The sequence below is a fragment of the Drosophila montana genome, unplaced genomic scaffold (genome assembly GCF_035044405.1).
Source record: "Drosophila montana isolate Dmon_TW-CO22-7 unplaced genomic scaffold, ASM3504440v1 contig_402_1, whole genome shotgun sequence".
NCBI classification, from domain to species: domain Eukaryota; kingdom Metazoa; phylum Arthropoda; class Insecta; order Diptera; family Drosophilidae; genus Drosophila; species Drosophila montana.
The window spans coordinates 1,261,961-1,287,212 of NW_026998739.1; the positions used below are offsets into that span (position 1 = coordinate 1,261,961).

At 38.9% G+C, this 25,252-nt stretch overlaps 1 long non-coding RNA gene across 1 annotated transcript; it reads left to right on the forward strand.

Moving 5' to 3' along the window:
- Window positions 1–17,979: 17,979 nt before the first annotated feature.
- Window positions 17,980–24,132, forward strand: LOC135439425 (uncharacterized). Its single transcript, XR_010438054.1, has 3 exons — window positions 17,980–18,071; window positions 21,287–21,454; window positions 24,001–24,132. It is a non-coding gene; the product is annotated as an uncharacterized LOC135439425 (long non-coding RNA).
- The last annotated feature ends 1,120 nt before the right edge of the window (window positions 24,133–25,252 follow it).

Here is a 25,252-nt window from a genome sequence, read left to right on the forward strand (position 1 = left end):
TGACATGTAGCTTCTAGAATAGTATATATATATCAAGTATCTTTCATTTTACCACCTCCCCGCTACTACCTCATAGATAAAAATAAAAATAATAAACTAATTTATACTGCCCACCAATATAAGCCACAATTTAAATGGAATTGACTTTTTGAGAATATACAAACACTCTATAGCACAATAAGATCTACTGTAGAAAATTGCATAAAGATCGGTTAAGAAGCACGGAAGTTAATAAAGAAAATGTGCTTTAGCTGGCAGCAAGCGCAAATTGCAAGAATGTATACATGTACACACACACATTCATAAGCGTCTTTATTAAATTCTATAAACAGCTTAGAAATTGCGATTGTATTGTTTCCTGTGCTGCTAGAGCCTCTTACTTGTTTAATAATATTATAATTATCAATATAAATTTTATTATTAATTTTATTATACGTATTAATTTTGCCCTAACCTTAACTTCAATTTAATTCAGCATCCAGCTAGAACTTAAAAATTACCCTATGAGCTTTCCCCGCTTTCTGCAGTTGCCTGTTCTAACCGATATTCAACTCTTATTTCAATGTCAAAGAGTCAGAAAGGCGTCGTTGTCCTTCTGGCACTCGACTCGTTAATCATTTGCCTTCAGAAATTACGTATACGTCACGTGTAACCGGTCAGATAAGCGGCGTGGGCGTCGGCCTGGGCAAGGTTAACGTTTCCGGATGACACTTTTGCTCTAGGACAAAACACAAAAGAGCTTTTCATTTGATAAATGAATGTAGTTTTCCACATGTAGCGGGTTCAAGGTGACTAACAGCCACCTGAGTTGGCTCAGTGCCCATCTTCAAGGTGCCAACGTAAAATTATGCAAATGAGCGCACACTAAAGAGCCAAACAATTTGTCAGCCATGCAGTTTTCCGTGAAGTGAAAACTTTGCAAGACAAATCAATATAGCCAACCAGAAATTGCAATTAAAAACCTTGGCCTAAAAGTTGGCAGAGTTGAACGCGTGACTGCAGCAAAAGCCACTCGCTAATTAGGCAGAAAAATCAATAATAAGAGACCTGAGCAGCCTTATCCATTAAAATCAATCGACAATGTGATTTCACAAGCAGTTGAAGCCAGGCATTGCGCATACGACGCGTTGGATAAAAATCTATGTCGGAAATGGCGCTTACCAAAAAAAAATAAAAAATAAATAAATAAAAAGCAGGCAAAAAGTTGAGGGAAGGTGGGGGTAGGTGGTCTCAGACATTGGCTGTTGCATTTGGCTTTCTTTACGCGGCGTTGTCATTTAACTGTCAGTTTGTCTGTGTGTTTGTGTCGCGCGGCTGTCGCTTAAATGTCGCCCGGGGAGCTCAGCAAATGCGTTCGGGGAGTCACAAGCTTTTTGGGCTGCGGCATGTGGCAACCCATAAAATTGTGAAGCATATGTGGGATATGTTTGTTCTGTGTTTCTTTGCCGTCCCATGGGCTGAAATGCCGCTTAAGATTTAGCTAATCTCTATTACTCTTTACCATGAGGTTCCTTTAAAACTTTTAAGACTTATCGCACAGCTTCTAGTTCAGTTAAATACCTAAAATTCAGCTCCTCCTAAGACTTGTATATGTACAAAAATATATAGTTGGTTGCTGCCAAAGTTTGCCTCTGCTAATTACCACCAAGCATTTGGCTTTTTGTCACCTGACAAGTACTTACAGGAGCTTTAAACTTTAGCTTTCGAGAGCGCAAAAGGTTTTATAACAAACTTCAATTTAAGATAATGCTATGAACAAAAGTAGAGGAATTTCGTTATTCAAACTGGCTTGAATTTTACTCATAAAAAGTTTCTGTTTAGGTTTTCCTACTATTTATCTCTCTTAATACAAATTATAATTGATTTATTTAAATCAACATATTAAAACTTATCAGAGTTAAAGAGATATGATAGGTCAATCATTGCAATAGCTGCCAGGGCTTTCAGCTAGATAATAGTATGTAAACATAAGAAGTCTTAACAAATATTAACTATTAAACATAATTTTGTTTAGGTAAAAGGTTAAGAATTCTAATTTATATTTACATTTGTATTATTTAAATATCGATAAAGGTGATATTTTGTTTATGACTTTTATAATATATGCAACCTATATTGGTGGTTAGCAAGTAAATTGATTGAAAAATTCTTCCCCAATGATTTTTAGGGCGAAGCAGGATCAAGTTTTCAATTATTTTGGCATAGTGAGCATATAGGAAGATAATGTTTTTAAAATAACGTTTATGTCGAGATCAAGAAAATAAGTCTGTAACCGATCGGACGGTAATGAATGCTTTGATCACCAATCAGTCAGTCAGTCAATCATTTAGTCAGTCAGTCAATTATTCAGTCAATCATTCAGTCAGTCAGTTTATTTATAAAGATAGATCATGACTTTATTTTATCTGGTTAGGAATAGTGTTCAGTCTTCTCTGTCTTCTACCTAACTTTTTGGCTAGTCAATGTTAATTGGGTATCATTTGCAAATCGCAGAAAGAAGAAGAGTTATATAAATATTGCTATATGCTAGTTGCGGCACATGTTTGCCAGTCAAGTGTTGTTTAACAAGCAGTGCAAATATTTAACGATGCCGCGCACTCGAGTGGCTGCTTAAACCGGCTAAACAAGCACTCACTCTGGTGGGATGCGCACTCATATGCTCACACTTTCGGATTCATATAGTATGAGGAGCCGCAGCATTTGCACTCACCGTTAAGTAAGTGCCAGGACCTGTGCCACACTCTATAAGCAGCGATACGTAAAGCCGAAGGAAAAACTGTTACGAAATATTGTATACACTTATAGGTATAAGTATTTGGTTGTGGGTGTGTCTGTGTGTTTGTGTTGGTGTTGGTGTTGGCCTGGTTTCTCAACGTTCGACTTCGGAGCCATAAGTAGCCGGCAGCCTGTCTGCTGCAATATCGCAAGGCAGTGGCAGCAAGTGAAAATGGCAAGGATGCAGCTGCAGTTACAGATGCAGCTGACACAAAATGCCAGCTGGCTCCTTAAAGTATGCAATGCCTCAGTGCACATGTGGGAGGGTGTAAAAATATATGTATGTATAGCCCGCCAACCCGCTCTCCGCCCCTGCGTGCAGTGTTCTCTGTTGCTGTTGATTTCCATTACTTTCAATATTTTCCAGCATTTTATGTGTCTGCTTCAATTTAAACAGGCCGGGCCAACGAGCTAGACTAAAGTGGAAATTAAATTTAAAAAACAAAATTTCGTAACAATTTGCAGGCCTGCCGGCGCAAACGCTTAATCCTTTATGCCGGTTCCCTTGGTCGCAAAATATAGAAAAAGCGTAAAAGAATGTGGGGTTAAAAAAAAAAAGAAAAAAAATGGACGAAGAAGGAAACAAAGTTACCAAATACTTTGGCGCATTCCGCAGTCCTGAGCGCCGCTGGCTACACTCAAAAATGTTTGCTGGCGGCCCAATAAAATCATCAGGAAATCCGCAGCCAGAATTGCAGCTGCCAGGACAGCAACAGCAAAAGCAAAGGACGTGGCAGACACGACTGTCTTTCAATTTCTTCCCTTTGCGAAAAAATGCCTTTGCCTGCTTTGCCTGCCGCTTACCAAATTTCATTCCTTCTTTTCTTTTTATGCGTTTTCATTTTTGCACTTGAAACCTTTCCATAGCTTTAAAAAGGAAACTTCACAGACGAATTTCCATTAAATTGCTCCTGCTTCCATAGCTCAAGCGGCGGCCGTATTGCGTGTGAGCGGCGCCTTTTCTTTTTGCCAAATCAAATGAACTTATTCTTGTTATTTATTTATTTTTTTCCAGATACCTCAATTTGATCTGTCTGCAGCACTTCGGCAGCAATTGCAATAGAACATTATTTATTACGGTAAGAACTATTATATTTGTATCATATATAATTCCACTCTATTCTTTTATATTATAATACATTTTTTTTATACAGACATATAATTCATAGAAATGGGAAATAGGTTGTACAATATGTATATAACAGGAAGCAGAATTGATCGAGACCATAAAGTAGGGTTTTTAATGCTAACTTCAGTTTCAGTCAAGAATATGTAATACACCGATCAAGAATATTTTATTTCCGTTCCCATTCTCTCTCAACTATATTCTCTCCCTCTCTCGAAACATGCTGATTCTCAGATGTAATGCCTCAAACTCTTCTACATTTGGATAGAATATTAGCCTCGAGAATAGTCCATGTATATCGTGCAACATGAGTTAAAAATCTATATCTGAATTTTTAGTTTAATTAATAAGAAATCTCATTCCAGATTGTTCTGTCGCAATATATTTTATTTAAATAATTCTTATGATAAATTTATATTTTTAAAAATATAATGTGGCTCTGTGGCTCAAAATTCTCATTTACGTATTTTATAAAATTCTTTTCTATGTAAAATATTTACAGTATTTTGCTTGTACTGTTAATTCGTAGGGTCAAATCTGGTAGGCAGCCAATTAAGTTTGACAGTCGTCAGTTGAAGTTCCATTTCCGTTGCGCCAAGTTTTCTTTAGGGAGCAATCAGCTTGAATCCCTTTTTTTCACTAAACACAGTCATAAAAAGCATTCAGGGCTCTCCACTAGTTGAGTGTTAATGCAGAGGATGTGAAATTGTGTGCAAGAGAGAGAGAGAAAGATACAGACAGAGAGGGAGATAGAAAGAGAGAGAGAGAGTGTGTGTGTGTGTGTGAGTGCGGTCTAGCCTCAAAGGAAAATCCTTGCCGAATACGTGCGGCATTTTCAACGCCAATAAAATCACAAAGTCACGTACGGTACGCCTTGGCTGATGTCCATCACGGGCACCACAACTCCTTTCGTTCCTTTCATTCCTTTTGGTCCTTTCGGTCCTTCTGAGTTTGTGTCTGGTTGTGTTTTGTACCAGTGTTTTATGGATGTCCTGCGGTCGCTCTGCCCATATAAGTGTGCGTCCCATCATGTCCTTTATTATGACAAGCTGCGGTTTTTGGGCTCGCCGATTGCCTTATCGTTGAGGTCCTTGTAATAACTCTGCGTTGTGTTTGTGTTAATAGTTTTTGTTGTTGTACATATTTATGGGGCGAATTTTGTTACTTCTGTGGGGTGTGACGGTAAGGGCAAGGGGGTATATAAAAGTATTTGTGGTTGTGTGGCTAGTTATTAGAATTAATGCGAGCAAATATGCTTGACAATTGTTGCTTTTGGAAACCTAACTTTGGCTTGCGGCAAGTTTATTGTGATGGGTGTGTTTGGGAAGAAACTGAAAGATATTTCGATTAGGAAATATACTTGAGATTACTGAAGGATTATGGATAAGATAAACTGTTTTATAATGTGCGGAGATTTTCAGACAGATAAATGATTGCTAATAGAATTGTTAATTATTAAAGTGTTCCTATAATAATTATTTATTTTTTTTTATTTAAAAATAATAACGAGTACTTATAAAGATAGCATTTTTTTTCAAGCAACATGTTTGGCATACTTCTTTCTCTTGTAATATTTTCTTTACACTCAACTTCAAGTTGATCTCGTTGTGGATTAGTCAATGGCAACTTTCACTTGACTGCGTGCAAGTGGATGTCATGTTCAAATCAATGTAAAGTTTGTCTCTCTCCTGCTCGCCCCTTATGTATATCTATTCATATATATATATATATCACCCTCTTTAGCTGCGCTGTTGCACAAATACAAACGCGAAGGTTGTTGGCAATTTTTCAATGATGTCCGCTTTAAGAATTTATGAGAACGATGAAGCTGATTTCATGGTAACCGTGCCAACTATCATCTGCGAGCCAAAGCAAAAAGCAAACCAAAGCGAAACGAAACGAAACGAAACGAACGGAACGCAGCGAAACGAACCAAAGCTGGGCAAACAAACACGAACACAGTCTCAAAAACAAAGATCCTTTTCGCAGGATTGCCACAAAAGGTTGCCAATGCCATTACCACAGTCAGTGCTGCACAATCCCTGTTGTTGTTGTTGTTGTTGTTACTGTTGTTGTTCCTGTTGTTGTTGCGGTTATATCCTTGCAATGATTTTCCAACGCTGTGTTTACCCACGTTCGTCCCCCGGCTCATCTGTTTGTGCTGCGTCCTCTGCCCTTTGCTGCCTCAGCAGCTCACTGAGCTGTGCGAAAACCCGCGGCCCTGGCCGGGAATAAATTATTAAATCATACACAGTTTTAGTTTAAGGCAAGCAGCTTAAAGTTCATCTAGGTTTACCTAGGGTTGGCAGGCGGCTGGGAGGCTTCGTTGGGGGCGGCGATGTGGGCGTTGTGTGCCTGAGCCATTTATGAATATGCGGCGTTGAAATTTCACAGTCAGCGCTTTGCAAATCTGCTTATGAGCTGCCGCGCCACTCGCTCAAGCGTCTAATTGAAGTTGCGGCAAGAAAGTGTAGCATGCCACAAGCGACGCACTGGCCAACTACAGCGATAAATTGTGCCAAAGAAATCGCTGGCAATCGATAATCGCATAATTGGCCACATGAAAAACGCGTTGATGCAGTCGCTGGTACCGAGAATAGATATACAAAAACCACAATAAAAATGAGCTAACGAATTCTCAATTGCGGCGTCACGTGCGCAACGCCTAACAGACGGCAATAGAAATCGCAAATGGCTTAACTTGTGGCCTGTATGTGGCTCTGTGTATGTGTGTGGGTCTGTGTCTGTGTTGGCCAAATGATGTTAGGGCCAGTAGAAGCAGCGCGAAGACAAGAATATTATTTCCACACTTAGACGGCCGTTTTTAAGTACACTGAGCAAAATGTGAGTTTTGTTTTATTAAAATAATGTTTTCTATATTTTTTTTTCAAATTTTAATATTGCTTGAATATTTTACATGGTTATTCTTGTCTTGAATTGTAAAGAAATGAAGATAATTGTCCAAAACTAAGTCGGTTTTAAATTATTATTAAAAATATTATGAACTCATATGAAATGTGAAATTTTCAATTATTGAGCATGCAAATTTCCCAAGTGTTCTTCACATTATTTTATATGCGAATTTACAGTTCAATCAGAGTTTACATAGTTTTTATTTGTGTAAAATTCAGTGCTAGCAGAATTCGACAGTTTTTCTCTGATTTTTATGCCAGGTCATTTGCAATGCTTTTGCCCAGCATTAAAACCCCTTTGAAATGACTCGTTAAAACTTAATGTTTGCACCTTTTTATGATTGCCTGTGCTTATGGGCAACATAATTGCCAATTGCGGCGCATTTTTCAAATATTTTTTGCTGCCCCCAAAATGTATACTACGCAAACAGCTTACATATGTTGACATTTTATATGAGACTGAGCACTAAAATGCCTTCTTTTTGGTGGAGCTCTTTGAGGGTGGAGCCGTTGTAAATAAAACATTGTAAAGAGACAAAAGGCAAGTGGCATAAAATGAGCAGCGACCAACTCATAAAACAAAATGCCAAAGAGCCAAGGCACAAGCCGCAAGTGCCGTCAAGTGCGAAATTTAAATTTGCATAAATTATACAACAGCACAAAAATTGAGGGAACAAGCGAGAAAAATCAGCGTAGAAATACAAAAAATATATACATATACATATATTTAAAAATTGTTGGCGGAATATCATGAAAAATATATGATATAATCATGAGGCACACACGCAGAGGGTTTCATATTTGGGCTTGGTCAGAAGCTGACCGACCAGCTTATTGTACTTAAGACTCGTTAATATATGATTTTGGTGTTATGTTTATAACAAAATGTTGCAACAAAATAAAACAAATATAATGAAAAGCTTTAATAAGACAGCTTAGTGCGAAAGTTAATAGTTAAAACTGTAGCTATTACTTAAAGTAAATATATTAATATTTATTACATATTATGTATATATATTCTGAAACTTTTAAAAATACGAAGAGTGTTGCCTTATTAAAAACTAAAAACATTAACTCTAATTGTTAAGGCGCCCTTGTCTGTCGAGATAGCACAGCTCTAAATATATATCTATATATATATACCCGTTGCATTTATCTATACATTCATACTCACTAACTAAAATAACTTTGTCATACGCGCAGCAGTTCAACAGCATTAATTGCTCATCGTAAAATAATATGGTTCATCAATATACCAATAGATATACATATATGCAAAGAATGTAGTATTCAAAATGTTATCATTAGCATTTATATATTTATCTACTGAACATCATAGATATTTGTTTTTAACAAAGCTACATATTTAATTCTTAATATAACATTCTGTTCATAACATAAATTTTCTTACATTCTGTAAATCAAAATAAATAGTGCTGTTACGCACTATTTAGCGTGACATTTAAAATAGTTGACCAAATGTTAACTGTAGTTACCATAAGCATTAGCTGCGTCACTTTAAGGTTTACTTTCTTAATGAGCTGCCAGTTCCTGTAAATCAAAGTTGCCCCAACATCAAAGAGAGCGGGTCTCCAGTTGAATGCGGGTTTTTTAGATCTTTTTGTTTTGGGTGTTTTCTGCCTCTTCGATTAAACTCGCATTCGCTACTCAAAGAGATATATTATCTTTTGTGTGTGGCCTCTCAGCATCATCGTCATTAGGCTATGCAGTTTTTCTTCATTCGGGCTTATGTCTGGTCGGTTTTTTTTTAAATTTTTTTTTTCAACTCTTTTTTTTTTGAGCACATTGCACTCAACGGAAATCACTCACACACAATCTCACACTCGCACACACATTCGCAGATGCCGTGACGCTGCAATTTTAACACTTTGAAGTCCAGTTTGAATTTGGGCGTTGTTGCATGCTGGCTTTCTTTTTCTAGTGGCAGCTGCCCCAGAACCCAAACCCACCGGGTCCTGTGCTCCTGCGGTGCTTTGGCGCTCGTTTCCTTTTGCAACTATTTCAACAAAGCGCAGTGCAGTTACTTTTATGTTTTGTACGTGCCCCAGCAAAACGACAGCTGAGCAAAAACGCAAAAGAATCGCCGGCTATGATGATGTAGCACGTGTCAACATCAGTTGTGACTGCTGCTGTTGCTGCTGGCACCGGGACTGAAACAGCAACTGGCTCAGGCATTGGCTCTGTGTACGCTGCACAACATGACCGCCTGTCATCATAAATGTCAGAGGAGTTCAGCGTCCAGAGCGGCAACAAACACAAAAAAATAAAAACCTAAGAAATGCTAGACGGGACATGCACTGACATTTTGCTGCATATCAAAGTGAAATGGGATCTGTGTACAACCTGCCAAAAATTATATGAAATGTGTTGACAACTGATTGAGAACTGTTTAGTTAACTGCGGTGTGTGTGGGTGTGTCTGTGTGTCTGTGTTTCGCAATTAAAATATGAATGGCAGGACCTTTTTTTCGGTTTGAAGAAAGCTTTCACAGCTTTAAATGTTGTTATTAATTTGGGCATTTCTTAGGAAGCCATTTAAAAGCAATGCATTTACCACGGTTTGGTTACATTTTTTTTAATTTTTTATTCTTTTTTGTGCCTTATTATGATTATTATTATTATTTTGTATGACTTTTCTTATTAATAATAATATTCTTAATTATATCTATATGGGTATCATGAGTAATCAGATGAAATAAAAATCCGCGTTTACTTATTTATTCCTTCAAAGAAGTTTTATACAACAAATGATTCAACAAAAAATGTAGTATTTGAAATTTTAAAATATTAATCCTTTAAATAAATGATCAAATACGTTTCTTTAGCGATTTAATATTTGCTAAGCTTTGATTATCCCCCTGAACCCATTCGAGATACTTACCAATCTCCACCTGCGATTTGTTTAGACGTAATTTGTGTTTGCCACAGTTTCGACAGGCTCAGTAGGCAATGCCCAGTTGCCCGGTGGTCCAAATTAATTGGCACCATTGCGGCAATTGGGGGATTGGCAAATTTGGTGGCTGGCTGCCAAAACTGTCAGAAATTCAGTGCGCGTTGTCCCGATCAGCATAATTTCAATTAATAATCAAATCGGCAAAACGGACACGAACCACGCCCACACCTGCATGGATCCCAGGGGGGAAAGACCGCGCTGACGACTTCACAAATTGAAATTAACATCGTGTCGCGGGCGGTGGGAAGTTACAAGGGGCCAATGCAGCCACAAATGTAACCAGGTCATTTTGTGGGTGGCGCTGAAATTAGAATAAGTTTTGGGGGCTGCCAACACTGGGGTAGGCCCATCAGCAGAATTGTGTTAATGAAGGCGTCAGTGTCTGGCACAAGAATCTTTATTATTTCGTAATTAAGTGGCTTGCCAAGTGCCGCCGAGACGAACACGAGCACGGGCCTCTCCCTCCCGGGTCACTTAAAAATGCACAAAAAGAAGACGACGGCAACTCTGGCAAAGAAAATTGTGTTGATTCAATTTGAAAAGCCTCGACGGGCTGTCAAACTCTGGCAAGGAGTCGAAAAACAGACAGACAGACGGACAGACTGACTTGCTCTCGAGTGGGCGGCAGGAGTTGAGTTAGTTCAGGTCTGGGTAGCACCAAGGCAGTTGTGATGACAGCCCATTCAAGTTGTTGGCGTTTTTGTTCTCGGCCGCTTTCATTTGTATCTACGCTCTTTATATATTGTCTTAAGCCGTTGCCAGGTGACTCGCAAAAGGAGTCAACAACTTGTTGTTGGCTTTTGACCTAAGAATTGTAAACTATATTATGCCTATGAACTCGCTTTTGACAACATCAGCTTAAATAAACAACTTTACGGAATGAATTTACAATTGAAGATGGCCACGGTTGGGTTATTCTACGGAACTGGAATAATAGCTTCTGAATGAGCCATAACGAGCTAATTGTCGAAAGTCTCTTCATTTCATGCTAGTTGCGAGCATCTCGATAAAATCATTAACATTTATAAATTAAGTGATTTTTTTAACGCCACACCGCGCTTTTATGTTAATATTTATATTTAATTTCATAGATTTGCTTCCCAAGCTGCTATTATTTTTCACTTTTAAAAGATCTGAAAGATAATTTAAAACATTTATTTACATAGCACTACAGTTATTTAACAAAAATGATAATTGTTTATCTTAATTCGTGTTTTCTCTGAATTGAGATTTGGGCTAATTTATAAGAATTTTTAGTTGATAACAGAGAATATAAAAAGATATTTTTAAATTAAAATTTTCCACAATTTATAAAATTGCATGGATAAATTCCTAAACAAAAGATAAACGACAGCGCCAGAGCAAACATATCGGCATCATCAATGCCCAACCAGAAATAAAGAAACGTGCCGCCGGCATATTCTTTTTATGGAAAATCGAATGCGGGGCAACTGGAAAATTGTAAGACAAGCGAGAGGAAAAGGAAAACATGCGCGTATTTTTTGCTTCTTTTCTTATCTGTAATGATAGATGCCACGCCTACGCACGCAATGCCGCGCCTGCGGCAAAGCGAGCGACAACAATTTACAATAAATGGAGTTAAAAGTTGCAATTCAAACGGGTGTGGGCAGGGTGACGGGGGGCGTGGCACATCATCATTGTTGTTGTTGCTTTTTTAAACGTGCGATAAGCCGAAGCAATTTAATAGCAAAAATAACAATAAAATACGAGACAGACAGCCTGCTGGCAGCCAGACCGACAAGCAGACGGACGGACGGAGAGACGCAGAGTGCCTGGCAGCAGGACAACGAGACGGCAGCCAGGATCCAGGCAGCAGCCTTAGCAAACAGTCAAAAATAAATGTAGCTGCCTTGAGGGCGCCGCCCGCCCCCGCCGCCAAGGACATTGGGCGTGAAAAGTGTGTCGTCGCGCATATGTAAATATTTGCATAAAAAAACCAAGTCGGAGGCGACAGACTAATGTGGGCATAATAGCTTTCGATTATCGGAAGAGAGCAGCGAGCGCAGCACCTTAAAGCAAAGCCACTTAAAGAGCTAAAACAATGGGCAAATTAATAATACTAACCAAAATTCATAGATTTCACTATGCCACATATACACAAAGTATGTAAATAATTTATTCATCGTATTTAAAATTGCATATAAATTCGTTTCGTATTGATTTTCCCAAGATATTTTCTGTAAACATAAATATTTGTCATTCTCATTAATTTATCACTTTAAAAACGATACTAAAAACATGTCTGCTTGAATAAGATAACAAAAATACAATATTCTTGGAAATAGAAAAGGGCATTTAAATATTAACAACTAATTTTTAAGCAAATATTTTTGACAATTTTAAAAAGCCACAAAAATGTATATAGTTTTTTATACAGATATAATACGTTTTAATCTGTACATGTATTTTAATTAAGTAAGGTCTTCTAATCGTTTACCCTTCCTTTAGTAATTTATACATTGAAGCTATTGTTTTGTTTTATATATAAAGACACACAAGTAAATAGGCCTTATGTTCAGCGCAGTATGCCCAGTTAATCTTGGCAGTTGGTAGGCAATTTTCATAGCTCGCAGTTTTCCGACTTCTGCATATTTGTGCGACAAATTGCGAGCCAATTCCATAAAACAGTTGCATTCTTTTAGACGCCGCCAGAACGCAAAAAAGCAAATAACAGAATGAACAAAATTTCTATGTGCATGCCTAACAAGAGATGGGAGGCTTACCAGAGTGGGGCGTGGCATACGGAAAAAATGGAAAATGTGTGTGGCAAAGTTTTGTGCGGAACATGTTTGCCATACTTTTTATCTGCGCCCAATTCTTTATGCGAGCAGTTTATTAAAGGATGCGAACAACAGGCAAGAAGTGTCCTGCACAAAAGAAGTCCTGCGTGCCAGCACACGAGTGTGTGTGTGAGGTAAAAAGTTGTAAGTGCATTTCGCATAAATGGAAAATTGTTCAATTTATCGGCGCACAAAGGAACGGAACCCACGAGCTGGGAACGTGGCCAAGGAATAACTTGAGAAACTTTATGCAATTGAATAGATAAATATTTATGTTGGTCAACTCGTGTGAAGGGTTGCCCCCTCTCAACCCTTGAAGTCATGAATATTACGGCTCTATTTCCTTCTCACTCCCATGTACTCGCCACAAGTAATTGTCACAAATGAGGCGCATCAAATTTGATTTGATTTGAGCTTTTAAACCACAACAACAGAACAATGTTTGAAGGACAACATTTAAAGCGCTGTAAACAGCCATAAGCAGGATAAAGAGCTGCGTAAGGAGGACGATAAAAATATCAACAAGCCAGCAATAAAACATTCAACATTCAAGGAGTGCAGAGCAGAGCAGAGAAGAGCAGAGCAGCCAAGTGAACATTGGACCATTGTCGAAATGACATCAATAAAATATTAAAGGCGACAACAAAGAGAAGCAGCCACCACATTCGCATCCACGAATGGCCTTCATGCTTCAGCTAGCTCTGCCCCTGCTCCTGCTCCTGTTCCTGCTCCTGCCCCTGCCACGCCCTCACAGTTGGCAAAACAAACTCAAGGAGTGCGCTGAATGGGTAACTCCACTCGACTGGCGCCGTGGCAAACGAGCTTAACAGGATAAACCGATGAGAACTGACGAAGGGAAAGGGTTTGAGGTTGAGATTGAGACGAGACGAGAAACTCACTTCAGCAGGTTTTCACTCGTCTCGGTTTCAACTCGACTTTGAAGTGCAGCATCGGAATTTGAATTCAATCGCAATTGCAATTGCAATCGCTTCCCTCTGAGCCACAACCCAAGCCCATCTCCATAACTGGCTTTTTATTGCGGCTTCCCCTTCTGTTTTGCTATCTGTGTATTATTTGCGGCTGCTTCGTGGCAAGCGGCTTAGACTTGTTAGCAACGTCTTCCAACTGTTTACGGGTCTTAGACGAACAGAGCGGGGAGTTTGAGTGGGAGTGGGTGGAGGCAGTGGACGGAACCGAAGTTTACTCTGGAAATCGCGACTGGCAATCAGGGACAGCACAGAGAGATGGGTTGCCATCGATAGGCAAAAGACAGCAATTGGAATTGGAAACCGAATTGGGCAGTTACTTGAAATGTTGACCAAATAGCCCATAGAGTGGATATTCCCTTGGTTCGATTTCGGTTTCGGTTTCGATTTCTCATAATTTGCCTCATTATTTTGGGTGGCTGCCTCTGGAATAGGGGAAAGATAAGAACTTAAATATCTCTGAATTTTTATGAAATTTACATATTTTAATCAGCCAGCGTCGATTTCCCAGCGGCAATCAATTTGCTGGCAACGCTTCGTTTCGTTCTTCAGCTCAAAAAATCAGCTGAGATTTTATCTTTCGATTTTCTTTGATCTAATTTCGTGGGTAGTTGCAATTTCAGAGCTATGCATACATTAAGATATATACCGTGTGCCATCGCACCGCATTTAAAGCTGCATTTAAAAATATACTCTATCCAGCCGGACAAGGGCTTTGGGGTCTGTCAGGGCTGACGTCGTCGCGACTGGGGCTTAGAAATGCGACAGGAAATGATAAATGGGTGCGTTCACTGTTGCTTCGTTCAAGCATTTAACTTAAAGCGTATTTTCTAAGAATAGCTGTGCTGTTTACAATCCCACACGTTTCAAAAGTCGAGGCGGATATCAAATTACCTTTTAATGAGCCGCCTGACCACAGGGGAAAGGCGCAATGGAATTTGAGACTTAAGTGTTAATCGATGCATTAAATGTACAATTTTTAAGCAAATGTAATATAATTAGAGGACTTTAAAGGGAACAGCCTATACCAACCAATAATCTGAACGGACAAAGTTTCCCATTTGGACCCAGAGCCTGCGGAGGGAGTACGAAATGCAATTGGGACATAAATTTCCATTTTCGGTTTTATGCCCTCGAGAGCTCAGAGTAATTTAACGCTAAGTTTTTGTTGTTGTTTCTGTTGCTGTTGTTCTTGCTGTTGCTGCTGTTGTTCTTCTGGTTGGGCCAAGCCGACGCGCCGCAATAAAATAAAATAGTAAACATGCAGAGCAAGAAGAAGAAGAAATGGAAAATAAGTCGCGCAAAAAATGCGAAAAGCAACTTGGCGCTAAGTGTATCCCTGTCCTATTCTACACTCCGTTGCCGTTGTCGTTGCCGCTTCCGTGTCCTGCTCCGTGTCCTGCTCCATGCTGCCTGTTCCATCTGGTTTGGGCGCTGACCGCAAAAACTAAAATGGGCAAAAGTTTTTTGGGTACTACTTTTGGGCCGGGCTAACGAGTGGCGCCTCAATTTACGCGGCTTTGAGTGGTTTTTGTTTTGCTATTTATCTTGGCCTGGTTAGCAGTTGTCCCCCTCACCTACCCATGGCTGGGCCCTTTTGCCTTGCTCCTTTCTTATTTTGGCGGCAATTTAATGTCATCATAAATACAAATTCCATGCACAGAAGGACTTTTGCAGTTGCTTTAGTTGCGCTTGAACTTCATTTCGTGGTCCTGTTGGCTGCTGCTTTAATCCTTTGTTCCGCAACTCGTCTGCAATTCTATTAACCCAAGCCAAGCCACAAGCGAGCCTTTCTTCTGCGCTCTCCAGTTATTTTAGCCACTTGCCAGTCTCTCAATTGCCAATAAATTTTAGCCGTTATCAAGCTGGCCAGTCCCCACTTATTCATACACGTGCCAGCAGCTGCTGCATCGACTGAAACACCGCAGCCATAAAGCCGGAACTAGAACTGAAGCTGAACGGGGAACTGGGCTGGCACTGGGCCTGGGCCTGGTACTCGGCTTACATTATTTAGCAGTCTTATTTTTTGTTAGCAGCACATAAAACTAACCGAGCAAAAAATATTCCGGGCTGCATTCACTTTTGTGTGCGCTTTTTTTCGTGCTCAATTTTAAGGCCCAGTAAAATATTATCTAAATTAATTTTGAAAGGCAAATATTTAATCTTTTTGAGGTGGTTATATGAACATTTTTAAAACGTATATTAAATATTTATTTTCAAGTTTTGTTTTATTAAAAAACATTGAATTTCTTTTAAGAAAATGATTTTAAGATAACTTGCCTCAGATTTTAAATTTAACTATTAAGCTTAATTTTCAATAAAAGATTTCTTATTGTTTTTTTAAGTATTAAATATTTATTTTCAACTTTTGTTTGATTAAAATATATATTGCATTTTTTGTGAGAAAATGTTTTTGAGATAATTTGGCTCAGGTTTAAAAGTAGACTATTTAGATTTTTTATTCAATTAAAAGGTTCATTATAATTTATTTTGATTGAAGAAATAATTGATTCTCTTGACAATTTTTGTTAGTATACAATTTTATATAAAATAATATTTTTTTTATTTAAATGGTTTAAAAATATAATTTTAGGCTGTTCGTGCAATTTTTTCTGTATGTTTGTATTAAGAACAATTATTGAAGAAGACAAATGTGGCGATATTTCAGTTTGGATATAGGAAAATGAACTGTACAGTTCTAAGCTTTTGCGTACCTATTTCCCATTTGAATGCAATAAAATTTCCTTGCACCGCATACCACAAGTCTCCATTGAGTATCCTAGACTTTTCCGCGTGTCCGGAGGACGCGTCGTGTCCTTGCACTTGAGCAACAGTGGCAAATGTAATAAAAATTGTTGCGAGAGCGCGAGAAGAACAAACGGAGAACAAACCACCAGAGCACGTGCTCCAGCGGGAAATGTTTCCCGGTTGCCAGTAGCAAATGCCGACGCCCTCCACTTTCCCCTCCCCCCCTCCCCCCTAACCAACCTAGTGTGGTGGAGCTCTACAAGTGCCGACTTTGGCCGTCGTTTGTTTTGCCCGTTGAGTGCAAATTATTTATGCCACATGCGGGACTCCAAACACACCTGCCCTCCGCTCAACGGCAGCAACTGGCAATGCAATCAAAGCAGGCAGCAGGAGATAGATGTATATATATAGGGAGAGAGAGGGAGAAGAGGGCGAGCGAGAGGGAGAGGGAACAAAAGCCACATTGCCATTTTCCACTTTCCATTTTCACTCGAGTGCAATTTGGTGGCTTTGGTTTCTCTCCGTCTCGCGCCTTGGCCGGAAGTTGAAGTCTTTTGTTTTCATTTCCGTTATTTAATGCAAGTGGCATTGTTGTTGTTCTTCTGGTTCTTGTTGTTGTTTTTGTTGCGCGTGTTGCAGGTGCCGTTGCCAGCTGCCTTGACTAACATAATATATGACATTGCCCCGGCTGCGCGGCCCTCCCCTCTCGTCCCGCCTAAGCTGGGCGCCCGAGCGCTTTCAACAACTTTTAACGCCGCAAACTTGTTGGCACCTACTTGTCCTTGCTCTGGCTCCTTGCCGGGGCATCCTTTCACCACTTGGCAGCACTTTTCAGGTAGCCCATTTGCATTTCGCCGCTCCCTATGTGAGCTTGTTGGTTGGCTTTTCGACTACATCTGAAAAATGTTGCCTTCTCTTTTATTTTCTTTTGCCTTTTGCTCTAAACGAAGTTAACCAGATTCTCATGTTCAGATAATGATTTTCGCTTTATTTGCATGCGATTTTTACCAGACAGTTCTTGTTGCTGTTGTCCTTTTCTCATGAGTTTTTCTCGATTTTTGTGGCCCATTCGCGGATTCTTTGTTTTCTTGCTGCTTAAAATTTATTGCCGAATTGTGTGTTTTAAATAAACTTTATAAAGTTGCTTTAGCGAATATTTTTGAATTGTGGCCTCTGATATTTATTACTGTCCAGCTGAGAGTCAGCTGCAAATTTAAATTCTATTATATATTTGTTTTTATTTAAAGGCGATTAATAATAAAATTAATAAAACAGGCTTGTGTGGCCTTCGTCTAGGATATTACAGTAATTACATATGCTTTTTAAAATAAGAATATTCTATTAAAAAGGATATAGACCGAATAAAGTGTATATACACTTGATCAGCAGTTACTTCCGAGTCGATATGTCCGTCTGTCTGTTTAGTTGTCGCACTGACCGGAACGGGTCACTGTATCATATGGTTGCCGATCAAAAATTAGGTTTTAGCATGAATAACTTTTTTTTATTCTCAAGATATCTTCACAAAACTCGGCATTTATTAGTTTGACTATGCACCTTCCATATAATAAAAAAAAAATATATACAAATAACTCTGCAAAAGTACGTAACCCAAGTGTCAAAATTGTATTTTTAATATAAGTATGTATTGTTTTTCGCTTCAGATATTTACATTGAAGTCCATCGTACCGAAAGAATCGTCATCACTAAACCGAATTTTCGAAAGATTATTCCGTGAGCCGTGAACTAGGTAAGTCGCATAAAGTGGCAGCAGTGGAAGTCAAATTTTATGAAGGGTTTCAAGCTTTATATATTTTTTTGTTTCTAATTTAAGTTGTTTAGCCAAAGATTGGCTTACAGATTAGCTCGTATGGAGCTTGATCCATTGGTGCCCTCCCCCCTCTACCCAAACGCAATCAAAAAACAACTTTGGCGCTGCGGTATAACTTTGAGCTCAGCTGCATTTACGCTCAATCTGCCACACACTTGCCTTGACGGCCACAAATTGCTTTTTAATAACTCAACTAAGCCAAGTTGAACTAGCAGCAAAAACAACAACACCTACAACAACTGCAACAACAACAATCGTTGCTACTGTTTCAATTTACCAACTGGCAGTTAAATGAAGGCAACAAACCACAAACTATGCAAGCAAATCTGTTAACTATCCCCGCCCGGCTCTATCCGAACTTCTCGGCTTAGCTTCCTGGGCAGCCCCTCTCGCCTACGGATTGCGTAAATCTCTGTTTTTGAATAGTTTCCCCAAACCAAAAATGTTCTCTCTCAACCCTTCATGGGGCTGTCGAAACTTTAAAACTTGAGCAATTTGTAAATTTAGTGCCAAACTTTGCCTCCAGTTTTGTTTCCCCACTTTTTCATTATCGTTTGCTGTTGTTGTTGTTGGTTCCGTTGAGGCCACCTTCTCGTCAGATCCCAATTCTCATTGTTGTTGGTTGCGGTTGGCCAAATTACGATTGTTCAGTTTTTTTCGGGTAGCTAATGGCCAAGTAGATAAACTACTTTGAGAAATGTGAATATATTATATGTCCTTAATTTAAATGTCATTCACTATGGAATGGCACTCACATCCAGATTATCATATTACCAAACAGATAAGTATCCTCTGCGAAGCAGCAGCAATTGTAGGCATTACTTAAAATTATGAAAATCGCATAGAAAGGCAATCTGAGCAAGATTGCAAGTCAGAAAAATAGAGAGGTGGAGCGAGCCAAAAAACGTAGCGAGTAAAATGAAGAGTGGAAAAGAGATAGAAAAGCATAAAAAAGTGAGAGAGTTTAAAAGAGAGAAATGGAGATACAAAACAAGGTCGAGTTATATAAAGATAGATAGATAGATAGATAACATAGATAGATAGATAGTATGGCCAAGGGAAAATGGGCAGAGTGTTTACTTACAAAAGAAAGAGACTGATAAAACAGTATGTAAACCAGGTCACGTGCTAATGTTTTGGTTCATTTTAGAGCACATTCATACTTTTATATTCATATATATGTACTACTTGTTATACTTGTCCTTGACAGCTGCATCATAAATGTCAACTAAACTACTTTTCCTCTCATTTTTGTCTGCCTCACCCCGAGTCTATGTCTATTTCTGTCCATCTAACCAACACGAAATGCACACACACACGCACACACACTTCCACAAGGGTGCACACATGCAACTGCAAATGCGGACAGCTTAAAAGTATGCAACATAAAATGCAACTATTTAACAGCGACACCAACGCCAAATCGCAACAAACAGATCCAAAAAAGAAGGAGACACAGCCTGCCAGCAACAGCAACAGCAACAAAAAAAACAACAACAACAAAAACAACAGCCATGAAATGTTCCATATGCAATGCAGCAACAACATCAGGAACAACAACAACAACAACAATAAGCGGCACATTTTCTTTTTGTGGTAATAAAAACTAATTAAATCTGCACGAAAAACACGCCAACAAGCAGCAACTCCTTGTTGCTGTTGTTGTTGTTGTTGCTGCTGCTGCTTGCAGTGTGTAACATGTTTCAACACTTTGCGTCTGGTCTGGGGCCAAAAACTGCGCCAGCTACATATAGGAGAGTGTAGGGTCGGGAGGGGGAGGGGGAGGGGGCACTCAAATCCACATTGAAAATTTAATAACCAAAAATTTGCAGCCGAGTTTCGTTTTAGTTTCTCTTTCTCCTTCTCGATTTTTTTTCCGTGAGCAGCCAAATTGCAAAAGTGCGCCGAATGGCCCCCACCCTTCTTCCTCGCCCACACTTTGTATATATATTCATCTCTTTTGCTCTGTCTCTGCTCTGCATGTTTGTGTGTGACTGGCTCTAATTGTTGTTGTCGTCGCTAGTTGTTATTGTTATACCCTACTGTAATCGGCTATCGGCAGCAACGACAACTGTTTGTAAGCGAGTTATACGAGATTGACGATTAACAGCACGCTTTCTTAAGAACATTATATATATTCCTTGAAGTAAAATAAAAGTCGTCTTTAACTGTAAATTTGAGTATTTACATGCTTTAATTGCAATTTATATTAAATTAATTACTTGACACAGGGTATTTTGGTAGTCGTAACAAATTGTTGTTACTTTTTTCGTATATTCTAATTGTTGCTGTTGTTGCTGTTATTCATTTATGTTTTATGTGGCATTTGCCGTCGACTGTTTTTGGCACACGGCAACGGAGACAACGAAACTTTTTGGCAGACAGTTGCTGCTGTGATTTTTGTTGCTATTGTAATTATTATTGTTGGCACTTTGGGCTCGAGTTGTGCTCGCATAGTTGTTGCTGCTGCTGCTGCTGCTAAGTAATAAGCAACCGCAGCAGGAATAACAACAACACAAAAGTGTCGACAGACGAAAATGTAATAAAATTGTTGGCAAGTCTGCAGCACAAGGTTGAGGACGTAGTCGAGCTGCCGCCAGCGCGTTGGCTGCCAAGTGCCCAGCATCAAAGAACACACACACACACACAAACGCACACTCACACAGGCACTCCACACACATAGCATAATGGCGTTGTAATGCTCGTAAGCAGGTGTAATTGAATGGCCTTCCCCGTCCCTCGGCTCCCTGCTACCAGCTAAACTCCCAGCGGAGTTTTCACTTTTGGCACGAGATTTCAAGTGAGCTACGACGACGAGTAGCAGAAATGTCTGTGTGTGTGTGTGTGTGCGTACAGCTGTTTGAGTGTAGGTGTGGCTTTTCCGGCTGCAGGAAATATCATATGCATTGTGGCCTGGAATTAAATGTGATAAGTGTATTAATTGCCTCTCGAAATATTGTATGGTATCAATAAATTAATATATCAATATTTTATATATTATATATATCAATAAATTAAATATTTATCCTTAATTATTTATTTAAATAATCGAGTGTATTTTATTGCACAGCGAAAATTTTAACAAAAAATTTGTTTTATAGTATAAAAAAATTGTTTTCAATGTTTTTAAACAGGGTCATCGATGGATCGATTAGATCGAATCCAAGATCAGAGGCTGGAAGGATGCTGGGTAAAATAATACCCTTAATATTTCTGAAACTAACGGGACGATTCGATGTCCGTGATATTACACTGAGATATGCCCTTTACTTCTGCTGGAAGTATTTTCGTTGTTTAATTTGGTAAGTTATGTGTTTCTAGGCGAATGTTTAATCGAATCCTTAGGAATATGATTAGGCGACGACTACAAATATAATGTTCTCTTTAGAACTTAAAGTTTAACTTGCCCATATCCTGGCAGGGTTTCGAGTTTCGCACATTGATTAAATTAATCTCTAACTCTCAATCACGACTAGGTTTCAACATTTAGATGCGTCGCATTCCCAGCATTTTATATTGCACACAAATTCTGATTTCTAAACGCTCATTGGTCACAATTCGAATTTCTTGTCTGTCAATTCCTCGTACGAACGATCGTACGATTTTCTGAACGTCCTTACAAATATATAGGTTCATAGGCTCATACGAATTTTAGTGCTTCACTTCATTTGTCCGTAAATTTTCTCAATGGGAACAACTTTAATTAAACTTCCTGTCAGGTCATGACGCACGATCATAACGAATTAACAGCCGACTGCTAAAACGGCGGTGAATAACAATTTTGTGGCCCCCCCTGTAGGGTATGCAATAGATTTTTTGTGGCAGGTCAAGTAAAAACTGTATTTTTGAATGCTTATAACTCGGCCATATCCTAGTGGATTTTCGAAAGATTTGGTGCGTTATGATCGAAAAGAACAAGCGCATCGACCTGTAACAAAATATTAGGGGGTCATCTAAGAACCCTGGACTCTCATAAACTGGAAGATCGATTCTGATGTCCTTTGGCCAGATGATAGCCGAATACATTTTTTTGAGATAGGACTCGTCTTTATATTCAAGGATATAGCCGAGCTAATGCCTATTTTTTGTTTACAAAAAAAGAAAAACTCAGCTTATCGTCCTTCGGCTTGTATATATTTTTCAATGGGAGGATAGGGGCCACTTACTGCCCAAAGGTAATCGCGATAAGCCTTCAAATGGCAAAGTTAGTCTGAAGTTTTCGATTTTCTGGCTAAACCCCTTAGAAAAATTGAGGTGAAACTGTATGTCGAATCCTGGAAATCCTTGAATGACAATCGATAGTCCTGCTCCCCACGAGTTCAACAAGGTGTATTCTGCTGATATCCGTAAGATTCTGCCCAAGCTATCGCCAATAATAGAATGTCCTGTTTAAATAAAAAAGGCATATCTCAATAGTCCTTATCATCCAATTCAAAATAATTATATTAGGACGAAGGAGAAGTTATCAAAACAGCTAAGCAAACAGGACCATTTATTACACACAAATAATCATATAGCTCGGTCATATCCTTTCGTATCCTGACGATTCCCGTGACAATCAAACTGTATTGACTACGACTACCAACTGGCCAAGGGACAGCCCAGTTGTCCTTGTAGTTTTCAAGATATCAAGGATTTTGGTTTCAGTATATTTCCTAGCACATCGCGAAAATCTTACCAAGTCCATGATTCTTAGATAACCCCATAATGTTTTAATGCAGATCGATGCAGTTGGTCCCTACGATCCAAACGGACCATGTCCTTCAAAAATCTGCAAGGATATCGGCGAGCTATGGCTATTTTCCTAAAAAGGATATTTATACAAAACTGGCCATAGCTTGGGCATTTCAAAAACTTTCGGCATGTCCTTTGACTATTCAAATGTTCTTGTCTTGCCCATTCAGAAAATATAATTAAAAGGACGAAAGTCCTTCAAACAGCCAAGTTATAGGGACATAGGTTTTTGACATTGAAATAGCTACATCTCAACGGTATCCTTGCATATCCTGACAAGTCCTGTGTCAAACAACTTGTATGGACTAGGACTATAAACTGACCAAAGGACAACAAAATCGTCCTTCTGGTTGCAGAAATATGGCTACTTTTCTAAAAAAGACATTCTTTTTATAGCCATATATCGGCCATATCCTTTAGGATATCAAAAGGATATACCTTTCTGAACTCGTGAGGAGCAGGACTATCGATTGGCATTCAAAGATTTCCAGGATTCGACAAAAAATTTCACTAAAATTTTTTACAGGGGTTTAGTCAGAAAATGGCCAAAAATCGAAAAATTCGGGACTAACTTTGCCATTTGAAGGACTATCGGGATGTCCTTTGGACGGCAAGTAGTCCTTACCCTCCCATTTAAGAATATACAACCCGAAGGACGAAAGTCCTTCAAACAAAAAAGTTTTAAGGACAAATTTTAATAAAGAAAAGAGGCCATAACTCGGCTGTATCTGTATCTCGGCTACATCTCAACGGTATCCTTGCGTATCCTGTCAGGACATGTGTCAAAATAATTGTACTGACCAGGCCTACCAACTGGCCAAAGGACATCAAGATCGTCCTTGTAGTTTCGGAAATATAGCGATTTTTCTGAAATTTTGTGTTTTCAGTCAATTTTCCTTGCGGCCCGCGACTGAAAAATTACCAAGTCCAGGATTCTTAGATGACCCCCTAATTTTTTGATGCAGTTCGATGCAGTTGGTCTCTACGGTCCTAACGCACCATGTCCTTTAAAAATCTGCAAGGATATGGCCGAGTTATGGCTATTTCTTTCCTCAAAATACCCTTTTATCTCTCTTATGACATTTTTGATTCAAATGTGTTTTTATCTTTTCAGATTGAAGGATTTAAGGACTCTAATCGATTCTAAGGACTTTTACGAATCTAACGAGGCTAATCCTTCCAGGATCGGACGTATTTTAAGCCTGATATAGCCATTTGTTAAGTTAAAATCAAAAATAAAGTTAGTTCTAACAGAAATAAATAATAAATTTGAAACTATTAAACAAAAAGCCTGTAAATGAGCAGCAACTGCTGTTTAACATAACTCATTTATGCGTAACATTTTTGCCCCTTGCGGGTATGCAACAAAATTTTTTATTCGGAGATTTTCGTCGACCTTCTGGGCATTTCTGTTCGCCTGGTATTTTTGCAGAATTTGAGTACCAATGGGGGGCCCAACTGCCGATTAGGGCGCCCCTTTCGGGTATGCAACAGAAAATTTTCGGCCGCTGAAAAATTTTATCCACTTTCTGGGCATTTCTGTTCGCCTGGTATTTTAGCAGAATTTAAGAAAAATCTCGGTAGCCAGCGGCCGCCAACGGACGCCCCTTACGGGTATGCAACAGATTGCAATTCCATATCCCTTGGAAGTAAAAAAACGGGAAATTGTTTGATAATTATTTATTTTTGTTAATATTAACAAATTTGCTGTTTTATGCATGTATTTTCGTTTTTACACTTAATGACTATATCTGGCTTAAAATACGTCCAATCCTGAAGGGAATAGCCTCGTTAGATTCGTAAAAGTCCTTAGAATCGATTAGAGTCCTTAAATCCTTCAATCTGAAAAGATAAAAACACATTTGAATCAAAAATGTCATAAGAGAGATAAAAGGGTATTTTGAGGAAAGAAATAGCCATAACTCGGCCATATCCTTGCAGATTTTTAAAGGACATGGTACGTTAGGACCGTAGAGACCAACTGCATCGAACTGCATCAAAAAATTAGGGGGTCATCTAAGAATCCTGGACTTGGTAAATTTTCAGTCGCGGGCCGCAAGGAAAATTGACTGAAAACACAAAATTACAGAAAAATCGCTATATTTCCGAAACTACAAGGACGATCTTGATGTCCTTTGGCCAGTTGGTAGGCCTGGTCAGTACAATTATTTTGACACATGTCCTGACAGGATACGCAAGGAAACAGCCGAGTTATGGCCTCTTTTGTTTATTAAAATTTGTCCTTAAAACTTTTTTGTTTGAAGGACTTTCGTCCTTCGGGTTGTATATTCTTAAATGGGAGGGTAAGGACTACTTGCCGTCCAAAGGACATCCCGATAGTCCTTCAAATGGCAAAGTTAGTCCCG